Consider the following 14,304-nt stretch of genomic DNA (forward strand, 5'->3'; position numbering starts at 1 on the left):
AAGGGCTGCCTATGCACAGGGAGACAGCTTAGGGGGCATGAGTCCATGGAGGGATGGACACTGGGAAGAGGTAACTATGGGGAGGATGTGGGAGGGGAGCTGTTGCATTGTGGTAAACTGTGGTCAATGTCATGAGACAAAGTATACAAAGTATATGTGAACTGCTGTATGGAAAGTAAGTTTGCTCTATAAATCTTCACCCAAATCACAATTAAAAAAAAAAAAAAAAAAGCAAAAATGTCACTTTGAAGACTAAGGCACACCTGACCCAAGCCTTGGTATTTTCAATCACCTCATATGGAAGAGAAAATTGGACAATGACTAGGGAAGACTGAAGAAGAATCGATGCCTTTGAATTACGGTGTTGGTGAAGAATACTGAATATACACCATGGGATGGCCAGAAGAAAGAACAACTCCACACTGGAAGAAGTACAGCCAGAATGCTCCTTAGAAATGAGGATGGTGACTTTGTCTTATATACTTTGGACATGTGATCAGGAGGGACCAGTCCCTGGAGAAGGACATCATGCTTGATAAAGTACAGGGCCAGCAAAAAAGAGGAAGACTCTAACGAGATGGATGGACACAGTGGCTGTAACAATGGGCTCAAGTGTAGCAAGGATTGTGAGGATGGTCGTCCAGGACCAGGCAGTGTTTATTCTCTTGTACATGGGGTTGCTATGAATTAGAATAGACTCAACAGCACCTAAGAACAATGATGACAATGCAGTGACAGCTAATTTTTATGTTGTCTGATAATTTGGGGTAAAAGTGAGTAAAGTGTAGTTTGTTATTTACAGACAGCAGAATTCATTGCTGCCCTGGTGTTGAGAGGAGATAGGTACCTCTCCCTCTCTCTGGAAGAGACTGAATGATTGGCAGAGCTTAGATCTCTTTCTCTCTCTTATTCTCTTTTTAAGTGTCATTAGAACTTACTTGGCTTTTTTTTTTTTTTTTTAAATATTCATTGTAATTTATTTATTTTTTAAATAATATTTTATTGTGTTTTAAGTGAAAGTTCACACAACAAATTGTTGTTGTTAGGTGCCGCTGAGTTGGTTCCCAGTCATGGAGGCTGTGTGTACAACAGAACGAAACACTGCCCAGTCCTGCGCCATCCTCAAGTGGTTGCTAAACTTGAGCCCGCAACCATTGTGAGGATGGTGCAGGACTGTGTCAATCCATGTTGTTGAGGGTTGTCCTCTTTTTTCTGATGCTGTACTTTACCAACCATGATATCTTTCTCCAGGCATTGGTCCCTCCTGACAACGCGAAGTAAGTATGAGAGACATAGTCTTGCCATCCTCATTTCATTTATTAATTTATTTATTACTATAAAATATTTCATACAGAAACAAAGACTAGTACCACAAACCCCCATGTGCCCATAACCTAGCTTCAAAAACTATCAAATAATGGCTAACCTTCTTTGTTTTTTAAATTCCTTCACTCATATGAAACCTGTCTCTTAATTATCCATCCTGACTGTACTTTATCCAAGATAGGTTTGTTTGTTCTTCTGGCAGTCTATGTTGTTGTTGTTATGTGCCATTGAGTTGGCCCTGACTCATAGCGACTTCTCCTTGGGTTTCTGAGGCAATATCACTACAGAAGTAGATCGCCCAACCTTCCTTCTGAGGAGTGGGTGGTGGGTTTGAACCTCTAGACTTCTGGTTAGCAATCAAGTGCCTTAGGCACTATGCTACCAGAGCTCCTCTGGCAGTCTATAGCATATTCAATATTCTTCACCAACACCATAATTAAAAGGCATCAATTCTTCTTTGGTCTTTCTTATTCACTGCCCAGCTTTCACATGCATATGAGGTGACTGAAAATACCATGGCTTGGGTTAGACATACTTTAGTCTTCAAAGTAAACTCTTTGCTTTTTAACACTTTAAAGGGATCCCTTGTAGCAGATTTGCCCAATGCAATACATTGTTTGATTTCTTGACTGCTACTTCCATGGGTGTTGATTGTGGGTCCAAGTAAAATGAAATCCTTGAGAACTTCAATCTTTTCTCCATTTATCATGATGTTGTTTCTTGATCCAGTTGTGAGGATTTTTGTTTTCTTTATGTTGAGGTGTAATCTATACTGAAGTCTGTAGTCTTTGATCTTCATCAGTAAATGCTTCAAGTGCTGTTCACTTTCAGCAAGCAAAGTTGTGCCATTTGCATATCACAGGTTGTTAATGAGTCTTCCACCAATCCTTATGCTGCCTTCTTCATATAGTCCAGCTTCTTGGATTATTTGCTCAGTATATAGATTAAATTTAGTATGATGAAAGGATACAACCCTAATGTTTCCCCTTTAACAATTTTTATACAAATTGTTCTGGCCATTAGTTACAATTTTCACACTGTGTCTGCATTCTCATTATTTCTGTTCTGTTTGTTCTGTTTCTGCTGATCTACTTTCCCTTTTCCTCCTTGTCATCTCATCTTTGCTTTTGGGTAACTGTTGACTATTTCATCTTATACAGTTAATTGTTTAAGGGAATACGTTACTCATGGGTGATATTGTTTATTTTATAAGCCAATCTCTTATTTGGCTGAAAAGTGACCTGCAGAAATAGCTTCAATTCCAAGTGCAAAGTTATCTTAAATTTTTTTTTTTTTTTTTTTTTAATGAAGGAAACTTCTGTCTCTTCCAAGCTCCAGCTGGCCCATAGTCTGGCTCTCTACAGACACTTTCTTTTCAAGATTTAACTTAGGGTCTACAGGGGCTTTCTTTGGCACTCAAAACCATAAGAACTTTTGCCCTACCTTGGAGTGAAATCAAACACCAGCAAGAACCTCTTGACGTGAATTTCAATGAGGTCTCAGATAAGCTCTGAAGTGTCATTCTGCCTCTGAGGAGACTTGAGCTTCCTGAGAGACGAGGACACTTTGGTTTCATAATGTGCCTTTTGTCACATTTGAGCACACATTTGATTCTCACTTCCTGTTTTAATTCTGTGTGGAAATAAGAAAATCTGCTGAGATTTCATTTCAAAAGAGCAGTTCAACTTCATGAAGCAACTTTCTCTGCAAACAGACAAGCCAATGAGAACAGAATTGCAGTCAGCACCTTCTGAGCCAGGTGACACCATTTAGCATGGTAAACCTGGTTTTGCTCTTCCTAACAGCAGTGATGGGCAATAGGGAAAGCTTCACATTGAAGGGCACTTTGAAATAGATCTCCGAGATGAGCCAGATCAAAAAAACCAAACTCACTGCCATCAAGTCGATTCTGGCTCATAGTGACCCCTACTGAGTTTCCAAAACTGTAAATCTTTACAGAAGCATGCTGCTGCATCTTTCTTCCATGGACAGCTAGTGAGTTTGAACCACCGACCTTTTGGTTGACAGCCAAATGCCTTAACACCACCTTAGAGATGAGCCAAGTGGGGAGTTATTGCTTAAAGGGCACTTAATGGGGGTAATGAAAAACTTCTGGAACTGATTGTGGCAATGGTTGCAGAACATGGTGAATATAATTAGTGTCATGTCACTAAATTGTACACTTTAAAATAGTTAAAGTGGCAAATTTTTGTTATGTATTTTATTTACCACAATCAAAACAGAGACTAGCTAAGGTTTGCCTGCAGAGCAGTTGGGGAAGGCATACAAGGCAGAGAAGCTGCATATGGATAAGAATGGGGGATAGAGAAATGGTTGTGTGGAGGGAAATGGGGTGTTCTGGGGATCTGAGAGATCAGAGGTGTGCAGCCAGAAAACATTACTGAAGGTTTTTAATCTGGGAGAATGTGCTGAGCCCACATATGTTTTAGAAAGAGCACTCTGCAGTAGCATGGGCCGGGGGAAGGAGTGGGAAAGAAGGGAGCACAGGTAGGTTGTTGGGGTAATCCAGGAAAGGGGTAATAGTGCTTGAACTAAAGGGGTGTCTCTAGGGACAGTCAGAAGGGCAGGGGTGCAAGTGGAATGGGAGGTAGAGCTCGCTGCCATTGCCATCTCGGAATCCTGGACTCTGACTCTGACTCCTCCACTTCATGGAGGGTCACTTACTTGTCCACCAGAGCCATCCTTGGCAGAGTACACAGCCCCATAACTGGAGACACAGCTGGGAAAGAACATGGCAAGCCAGAAAGTTCTTTTATGCATATTTTGTCATTAAAAATTCACGCAAAAGTTACCATTCCACTTCTTAAAACAGGTGCTCCAGAAATCTGGGCTGTATTTCTTTCTTCTGGCGCCCACTGCCCTGGCACCCCTTTGGGTTACACAAACTGCGGTTTGGGGAAGGGCTCCCCCCCCCCTCTTGTTGACACACCCCTTGCACACTTTGAACAAGGATGCCAGGCTCAGTTTTGGAATGTAAGCACATTGGCACAAATACAGGTAGTCCCCAACTTACCATATAGTGCGCTTACAAGGAACCACACTTAACGACTGTCTTTTTTTTTTTCTTGGTGCATCTTATCATTAATAATGCACCCCCCAAAAAAATAGTAATATGTAATATCTACAGTACATCAGCATATAATTTACTGATGTCATCATTCTCAGGTATAATGTTTCCAACCCCCAAAGAAGACAAATAAAGATTGGATTTATAAAGATACGATAATAAAAGGCAATAATGAAAGCAACAACAAAAAAGAGGTATTTGACTTAACATGCCAGTAGTAGTGGGAACAGTACCCCATCATGAAAAGGGACGACCTCTTACAGCTTTCCTGTTCAGGTAAACAATGACTTCACTTCTCTTGAGTGAAAGTATTTACTGAATTGGATTTATTTAAATTTATTTGGTTGTCATTCCATTCTAATACCTTTTCCTCCCCTTACTCTAATTGATAAATAATCAGTTAATTGGCACTGCGGATCAACAGATAGCTAAAAGGAGGACATAGAATGCCAGAGTTGACTCACAAATGGGACATCCAGCTTTACCTCCACTGCAGGGTATTTTGTACTCAATACCTGACTTTTCTAAGATTAATAGCAATGTTGTTGTTGTTGTTATGTGCCGTCGAGTCAAACCCGACTCATAGCGACCCCTCCTTGGGTTTCCAAGGCAGTATCACTACGGAAGTAGGATTGCCCAACCTTCTTTCCGAGGAGTGGCTGGTGGGTTTGAACCGCCAGCCGTCTGGTTAGCAGGCAAGTGTCTTAGCCACTATGCTACCAGAGCAATAGTTGACATTAACTGGGCACTTACTAGTTGCAGATACTACACCGAGGCACATTGTTTCATTTAGCTTTATAACAAGCCTGAGGTAGGTGCTTTTGTAATTATTATTATTCCCATTTTATAGAGGAGGAAACTGAGATTAGGAGATATTTTAAATGTTTCAGAGTCCCACAGCAAATAAATGATTGAGCCAAGATATGATCTCAGGTGGTCAAATTCCAACACCTCTGGTTTTAGCCTCTACATTATAGGAATCAAATCCAAGCTTTGGTGAATGGCTAGATCAGTAACATCTGAGATGTCTTGCAACCTTGACATTCTATGGTTTAAAAAAAAAAAAAAAAATTATTGTGGTTTGGGTGAGAGTTTACAGAGCACATTAGTTTCCCATTCAACAACTTATAGCACATTTTGTTTTGTGGTGTTAGTTGTAATCCCCTCAATGTGTCAGCACTCTGCCCATTTCCTCCCTGGATTTTCTGTTTCCATTTGTCCTTCTTTCCTTCCTTCTGAACTTTATTTTTGGCAAATGCTGCCCTTTTGCTCTCATATGGTTGATTGTTCTGAGGAGTGCATTCCTCACGATCGTTATTGTTCACTTACTAGCCTGTCTATTGTAAGGCTAAAGGGTGCTCCCTGGAAGTTGGTTCTGTTCCAGGTTTGAAGGGTGTTTGAAGGCCATAATCTTGAAGATTCCACCAATCTCTATCAGACCAGTAAGTCTGGTCTTTTTTATGGTTCTGAATTTCAGTCTACATTTTTCTCCCATTCTGTCCAGGACCTTCCACTGCGATCCTGATCAGAGTGGTGTAGTGGCAGCCAGGCACTGTCTACTTCTTCTGCTCTCAAGGTCATGGAGGTTGTGGTTCCTGTAGTCCATTAGTCTTTTGGACTAAATGTTTCCTTGAGTTTTTTATTTTCTTCATTCTTCTTTGCTCCAGAGGAGAAGAGAACAATAGTTGCACCTTAGACGGCTGCTTGCAAGTTTTTAAGATCCCAGTCGCTACTCTCCAAAGTAAGATATAGAATATTATCTTTGTGGACTAGGTTACGCCAACTCACCTATATGTCCCCTGAGACTATGGCCCTGAGCCCCCACACCCACTAACTTACTCCCTCAGGGTGGTTGGTTATGGCTGAGAAGTTTTCATACCTTTGTCCCTGTATTCCCTGTTACATAAGTGGACATACTTGCAGCATGGATAAATACATATGTAGAAATAGCTTCTATCAAACCTATATATACTCCTATATGGAGCTCTGGTGGCATAGTGCCTAAGGTATGTGGCTGCTAACCAGAAGTTTGGCGGTTCAAACCCACCAGCCACTCTGTGGAAAGAAGATTGGGCAATCTACTTCTGTAAAGATTTACCACTTTGGAAACCCAAAGGCCATTGCTATGAGTTGGAACTGACTTGAGGCAGTGAGTTTTTTATGTCATCCCACACCTGTTCAGCTTGTATATCTACCTATGTATCCACTTGTGAATTAGGTTTTGTTATCACTGTTATTGCAGGATTGTATATGTGATAGTGTTTACCATTGTTGCCTTTTACTCTTGTGTACTTCCCAGTGTCTTGCTTTGCTTTGGTTATGTTGTGCTGACCTCTCCTTTATTGTGTATCACCTTTTCCTTCACCCAAGTTAATGAGTGTCTACTCTTTTGTTAGTGATTTTCCCTCCCTCCCTCTCCTGTTCCATCAAAGAATGTTTCTCTGAGTATGTAAACCTTTTCTTGACTGTTTTTAATAATAGTGATCCCACACAAAATTTGTCTTTTTGTGAGTGAATTACTGTTTTGGTTACCTAGTGCCACTCTGACAGGAATATACCACAAATGGGATGCTTGAACAAACAGGAGTTTATTCTCTTACAGTTTGGAGGCTTTAAGTCCGAGTTCAAAGTGCCAGGCTCTAGGGGCTGGGTGAAAGCCCCTCAACCTTGGGCTTTAGCTCTGCCTCCTGCTTCCAGCCCACTGAAGCTAGAGGCTTTTCTTCACTCAGACACATGCTGGCTGCTGAGACTGACAAGCCCAAGGTTGACAAGTAAAAAGGCACAGTCCTGATGTTACCAAACCACAAGGCAGACCATTAATTCAAGTCCATTGAAAGTCCCAAGGTTGGTAGAGCATGGTAGGCTGCTGAACAATGATATGCCTACATGCAGGGTCCAAGCGTGCCATAAGCTAGAGACTATACCCAAAGCTGCTTCTTATATACAGGAAGCAGACCGCATCCCTAAAGCAGCTCCTCAACTGCTTATGGTAGATTTCACCATGGAGTTGATTGCCAATGTTATCATGGGGAATAACTACCACCAGCTGCCCAGCCACTCAACCAAGCCCAGCCAAGTTGACACACAACTTTAACTACCATACTTACTCAGCCTACTGTCTTTCAGGTTCATCCTTATAATGAGATGTTTCACAGATTCATGATTTTGTAAATTTTTTAAAGAACGGATTGATCCTGATGAAATTAGATGGACTATTGTAAAATGTCACTCTTAAATTCCACTTTTTCTTTAGGCTACCATTTTGGGGCAAAAAGGTTCTGTCATAGATTGTGTCCCCCCAAAATATGTGTCAACTTGGTGGGTCATGATTCTTGGTGGTTTGGCAGTTATGTAATGATGTGATTTGGCAGTTATATAATCATCCCTCATGATGTGATCTGATGTTATCAGCTTATCTGTTGTAAGGGGACTAGGGTGGGATGTAGCACCCATATTCATGTCACAGCACTGATCTGATGTAAGAGAAATTCCCCTAGGGTGTGGCGTGCATCACTTTTTATCTTACAAGAGTTAAAAGGAGAAAGAACTGAGCAGAGAGAGAGGGACCTACTATCACTGAGAAAGAAAAACAGAGTGGTGCGTACATTTTGGATGCAGGGTCTCGATGCTGGGAACCTCCTAGACCCAGGCGAAGATTAATGCCAAGACACATGGAGATCTCTAAGGAATGTGAAGCCCACAGATGCTGAAAGGAGACAAAGATCTTCCTTCTAAACTGTGAGGCAACAGAGAGAATGCCTTCCCCTAGCGCTGGTGCCCTCAATTGGGACTTCTAGCCTCTTAAACTGTGAGAGAATATGTTTTTGTTTGTTAAAGGCATCCACGTGTTGTACTTCTGTTATAGCAGCACTAGATAACTAAGACAGAAACTCAATAAGACTTTTCAATTGGAATTTTGTTTTTCTCATTTTCGTCAGATACATGAATAGATGTTGCAGAGATTAATACATTTCAAAGGAAACTTGATTTTGTTTTCAGCTGTAAAAACTGAAGACATTGACTCCAACATTGACCTTCATCATTAAGCTATCCTTACACTTGCAGCAGCCCCTCACCCACCTCATACACAGTGTCCTGGAGAGTTGGCTCCTCCAGGCTGCAAATTTCACCTGCCTCATCAGACTCATTTTGCTTGCTTTTAAAATCTTATTGTGGTAAAATATATATAACAAAAAATATATTTATAAAAATATTTATATAGATTTAAAATTCAACTCACTGCTGTTGAGTCGGATCTGACTCATAGCGACCCCTCCTTGGGTTTCCGAGTTGGTATCTCTATGGAAGTAGATTGCCCAGTCTTCCTTCTGAGGAGTGCCTGGGGGTTTGAACCGCCAGCCTTCTGGTTAGCAATCAAATGCCTTAGGCACTATGCTACCAGAGCTCCCTGTTGTTGTTGTTACTTGCCATCGAGTCTGACCCGACTCATAGCGACCTCTCCTTGGGTTTCCAAGGCAGTATCACTACAGAAGTAGATTGCCCAACCTTCCTTCAGAGGAGTGGCTGGTGGGTTTGAACAGCCAGCCTTCTGGTTAGCAGTCAAGCACCTTAGGCACTATGCTACCAGAGCTCCTCCAGAGCTCCCTTATTGTTGTTGTTGTTGTTTGCTCTCGAGTCGGACCCGACTCATAGCGACCCCTCCTTGGGTTTCCAAGGCAGTATCACTACAGAAGTAGATTGCCCAACCTTCCTTCAGAGGAGTGGCTGGTGGGTTTGAACTGCTGGCCTTCTGGTGAGCAGTCAAGTGCCTTAGGCACTATGCTACCAGAGCTCCTCCAGAGGTCCCTAGATAGATTTAAAAACCATTTTTAATGATATCAATTACATTCACCATGTTGTGCAAACACTGCCACTATTTCCAAGTGTTTTCCATCACTCCAATCAAGAACTCAGTACCCATTAGGAAATAACTCCCTATCCACACACACACCCCCCCCCCAGCCCCTAGTAACTGCTAATAATTTTTTTTTCTGTGTATTTGCCTATTTTAAGTGGGACATAAGTGGGATCATACAAAATTTTCCTTTTGGTTGGCCTCATTTTTGTCTGGAATACTCAATGCCAGTGCAAAGTCCCTTTCTAACACTATCTTGCTGCATTATTATTATTTTGTTATGTTTGCAAAGTTTTCTCTCTTTACCCAAGTTTAAAAATGCACTTGAAATCTCACTTGAAGCAACTTGAAATCTCAGAATGAATTGCCTCATTCTCCCTGGTGCATTTTAATGGAAATCACTGTTACTCATATTTCGCCACAAAACTCCATTTCCTTTGTGTTTACGTTACAGAATAGCAATTATATAATTGCCCACATTTCTAGAGTACTTAACAGTTTTCAAATTGATCTCATTTACATAAATTTCTCATTTGCTCTTTGAGTGATCAGCAAGATGAGTATTATTATCTTTATTTTGTAGACAAGAAAATCAAAACTCAGAGTACATTGACTGGTATAGAAGAGCTTGGACATTCTTCTCTCTGCAAAAACAGTAAGTCCCCAGGTCACTATATCCAACTTACCCACAACTCATACTTGGCCCTTAATGTTATGTAAATTTGTGTTTACTTTGATACAAGATTTCATACTGGTTTGACTTCTGCTGAGAATTTGCATTTCCATCCCTGATATACTGAGTCAGAATGTTTGAAAGATCCTCAGGTGATTCTTACACCTACCCTGTTCATGCTTAATGCACCTGAATTCTTCCCTGAAATTGGGTTCTGGGTTGTGGTCACCTTGTGTCACTTCAAGGGCAATGTTCTGAAGACTTGTGGAGGGGTTGTTTTTGATGTTCTTCCATGTGACGGCTGCCTCTGGGCATCCTGCACTTCAGGGTCACTTTGCAGCTCAGACACAGCACTGTGGAGATCACAGAGCACCCCCTGGGCTTGTTTTGACTGTACATCCACATGATCTCTGAACTGTGGCTATGGTGGTTTTGGGTGTAGACCTTCACAGATGATATGTCAGATTATCTACACCCCAATCCCATCATAAGAATCACCCAAGGAGAATACCAGAAGCTAATTGAAACTAAGAGAACAGTGAAAATATTTGAGGATAGAAATTTAAACAATGCTGCAAAAACAAAGAATGCATTTCAGATAGGTATTAATTAAATTAAGTCTTTATAGCACTGTTGGGTGCCAGTGGTCTGAGCTTTTCACAATAGGACATGTCACGGTTCATTCCTCCTGGGCCCCCACCCCAGCTGCAAAAGCTGGGAACAATAATAGCTCACACCCCAACAGTGTAAGGGGGACATGTACTCTACTATCTTCCCAAAAGTGCTCACCAGGGAAGTTCCACCCCAGAGCCAGTGGGCGGGGATGGGGCCTCAGGCTGAGAGCTCTTAGAGAGAGGTGGTCCCACAACACAAAGCAAAGGATCTAAGGGATCTCTGAGGAACTGCAGCCAGCGCTCAGCAGAGAGCTCTGGAATAATTCACCTCTCTCATAGAGTCGGGAGCTCTGGTGGCGTAGTGCCTAAGGCATTTGACAACCAGAAGGCTGGTGGTTCAAACCCATTAGCTACTCCTTGGAAGGAAGATTGGGCAATCTACTTCCGTAGAGATAGATAACTCCTCAGAAACCCAAGGAGGGGTCACTATGAGTCGGATCCTACTCTACGGCAGTGGGGCTCATAAAGTCAGCAAACATTCACCCCTAGCCAACAACAAGCTAAATGTGAGGGAGGCAGAGGTAAGAGAGCCCAGTCCTTGTCTTCCTGAGGCTCACAGACCATCTGTGAAGAAAGACCGGTGAATGGAAAATGAGGTGGTATGTGACAAATGCTCTGATAAAAGTATGATCGGAAAAGGATGGAGTCAGGGAAGCCTTCCTGGAGGAAAAGTTTCCTTATTTGAGTCATGAGAGATTCATAGCATTTGGCAAAAAACAGGACATGAGGCTCCCAGCAGAGGAAATAGCCCAGGCAAAAGTTCAGGAACGAAGCAGAGTGGGATTTTAAGAGTGAACTTTGAGCACTTTCAGAAAAAGAGGTTGAGAATTTTCCACAAACACTAACAAAATCCCTCACAGCAGGGAGCAATCAGCCCAGCTCAGAGCAGCAACAAGGGACAAGGGACTGACTTAGGGGATATAGGGAAGGGACTGATGAACCTGATGAAAGCTGACTAAGCTGGGTCAGACCTGGCAGAGATGGAGCTCTCCTTTGCTTGGCTGAGAACACCCACAAATCCCTAATTCGGGGGGAACAGGACACTAATCTTTTGATGCCTTGCCAAAGGGTTTGTAATTTGTTGACAAATTATGCTTTCAGCCATTTGCTGACTAAACTATAAACCCCGTGAAAATCATGATGCAGGAGTAATCAATCCATTTTAGAGACCCAAAGTTAAGAAATGCCCATATATTGTTTGCAGTTACCTATGGACCATACTAAGGAGTGCTGGTGGCACAGTGTCTAAGGCATTTGACTGCTAACCAGAAGGTTGGCAGTTCAAATCCACTAGCCACTCTGCAGAAGGAAGACAACACAATCTACTTCTATAAAGATTTACTGCCTCGGAAACCCAATCTGGGTCACTAAGAGTCGGAATCGACTCGGTGGCAGTGGTTTTGGTGTTTTGGTTTTATGGCCCATACTACCACCCGTCTGTCAGTTTGTTGTACTGTTGTGGCTTGCATGTTGCTATGATGCTGGAAGCTATGCTACCAGTATTTTAAATACCAGCAGAGTCCAGGGGTGTATTACCCAATAAGCAAGGGAAGCATGGGCTTACTTGTGCTTCCTTACTAATCTGTATGCTGACCATCTACTTTACCAAGCATGATATTCTTCTCCAGGGAATAGTTCCTTCTGACTACATGACCAAAGTAGGTAAGACGAAGCCTGGCCATTCTCGCTTCCAAGAAGCATTCCAGCTGCTCTTCTTCCAGGACAGATTTGTTAGTTCTTTTAGCAGTCCATGGTACTTTCAATATTCTTCACCAACACCACAACTCAAAAGCATCAACTCTTCTTCAGTCTTCTTATTCATTGTCCAGCTTTCACATTGCATATGAGGCAATTGAAAATACCATGCTTTGGGTTAGGCACACTTTAGTCTTCAAGAAGACATCTTTGCTCTTCAGCACTTGAAAGAGGTCTACTTTTGCAGCAGCTTGGGCCAATGCAATATGTCATCTGATGTCTTGACTGCTGCTTCCATTGGTGATGATTGTAGAACCAAGTAATATGAAGTCCTTGACAACTTCAATCTTCTCTCCATTTATCATGAAGCTGTTTATTGGACCAGTTGTGAGGATTTTTGTTTTCTTTATGTTGAAGTGTAATCCATACTGCAGACTGTATTCTTCAATCTTCATCAGTAAGTGCTTCAAGTCATCTTCACTTGCAGCAAGCAAGGTTGTGTCATTTGCATATCACAGGTTGTTAATGAGTCTTCCTCCAATCATGATGCCACATTCTTCTTCATGTAGTCCAGCTTCTTAGATTATTTGCTCAACATTACAGATTGAATAAGTGTGGTGAAAGGATACAAGCCTGACACACACGCTTCCTGCTTTTAAACCATGCAAGTATCCTTTTGCTCTGTCCAAACGACATTCTCCTGTCTATGCATAGGTCCTTCATGAGCACAATTAAGTGCTCTGGAATTCCCATTCTTCTCAGTTTTATCCATAATTTGTTATGATCCACACAGTCGAATGCTTCTTCATAGTCAATAAAACACAAGTAAACATCTTTCTGGTATTCTTTGCTTTCAGCCAAGATCCATCTGACATCAGCAGTGATATGCCTCGTCCCATGTTTTCTTCTGAATCCATCTTCATTTTTTGGCAGTTCTCTGTCAATATACTGCTGCAACCATTTTTTGAATTATCTTCAGCAAGATTTTACTTGCATGTGATATTAATGATATTGTTTGATAATTTCCACATTCTATTGGATCATCTTTCTTTGGAATGAGTACAACTATGGATCTCTTCCAGTCAGTTGGCCAGGTAGCTGTCTTGCATAGATAAGTAAGTGCCTCCAGAGCAGAATCCATTTGTTGGAAACATCTCAGTGGGTATTCCATCAATTCCTGGAGCCTTGTTTTTTGCTAATTCCTTCAGTGCTGCTTTGATTTCTTCCTTTAATACCATTGATTCTTGATCATATTTCATCTTCTGAAATAAATGAACATCGACCAATTCTTTTTGGTACAGTGGCTCTGTGTATTCCACCTAATTTTGATGTTTCCTGCATTATTCAATATTTTTTCCATAAAATATTTCAATATTGCAACTTGATGCTTGATTTTTTTCAATTCTTTCAGCTTGAGAAATGCTAAGCATGTTATTCTCTTTTGGTTTTCCAACTCCAAGTCTTTGCATATTTCATTATAATCATTGACTTTGTCTTCTTGAGCTGCTCTTTGAAATCTTCTGTTCAGCTCTTTTATCTTATCATTTCTCCAATTACTTTAGCCACTCTCTGTTCAAGAACAATTTTCAGAGTCTCTTCTGACATCCATTTTGGTCTTTTCTTCCTTTCCCGTCTTTTTAATGACCTTTTGCTTTCTTCATGGATGATGTTCTTGATGTTGTCCCACAGCTTGTCTGGTTTTCGGTCATTAGTGTTCAGTGCATCAAATTTATTCTTTAGATGGTCTCTAAATTCAGGTAGGACGTAATCAAGGGCATATTTTGGCTCTTGTGGACTTGTTTTTATATTCTTCAGCTTCAACTTGAACTTGCATATGAGCAATTGATGGTCTGTTCCACAGTCAGCTCCTGACCTTATTTTGGCTGAAGATATTGAGCTTCTCCATCTCCTCTTGACACAGATATGTTGTTTGTTGTTGTTATGTGCCGTCGAGTTGGCCCCGACTCATAGCGACCCCTCCTTGGGTTTCCGA

This window comes from Orycteropus afer, unplaced genomic scaffold (assembly GCF_000298275.1).
Source record: "Orycteropus afer afer isolate SDZICR_OR568_19922 unplaced genomic scaffold, OryAfe1.0 scaffold00030, whole genome shotgun sequence".
Taxonomy (NCBI): Eukaryota; Metazoa; Chordata; class Mammalia; order Tubulidentata; family Orycteropodidae; genus Orycteropus; species Orycteropus afer.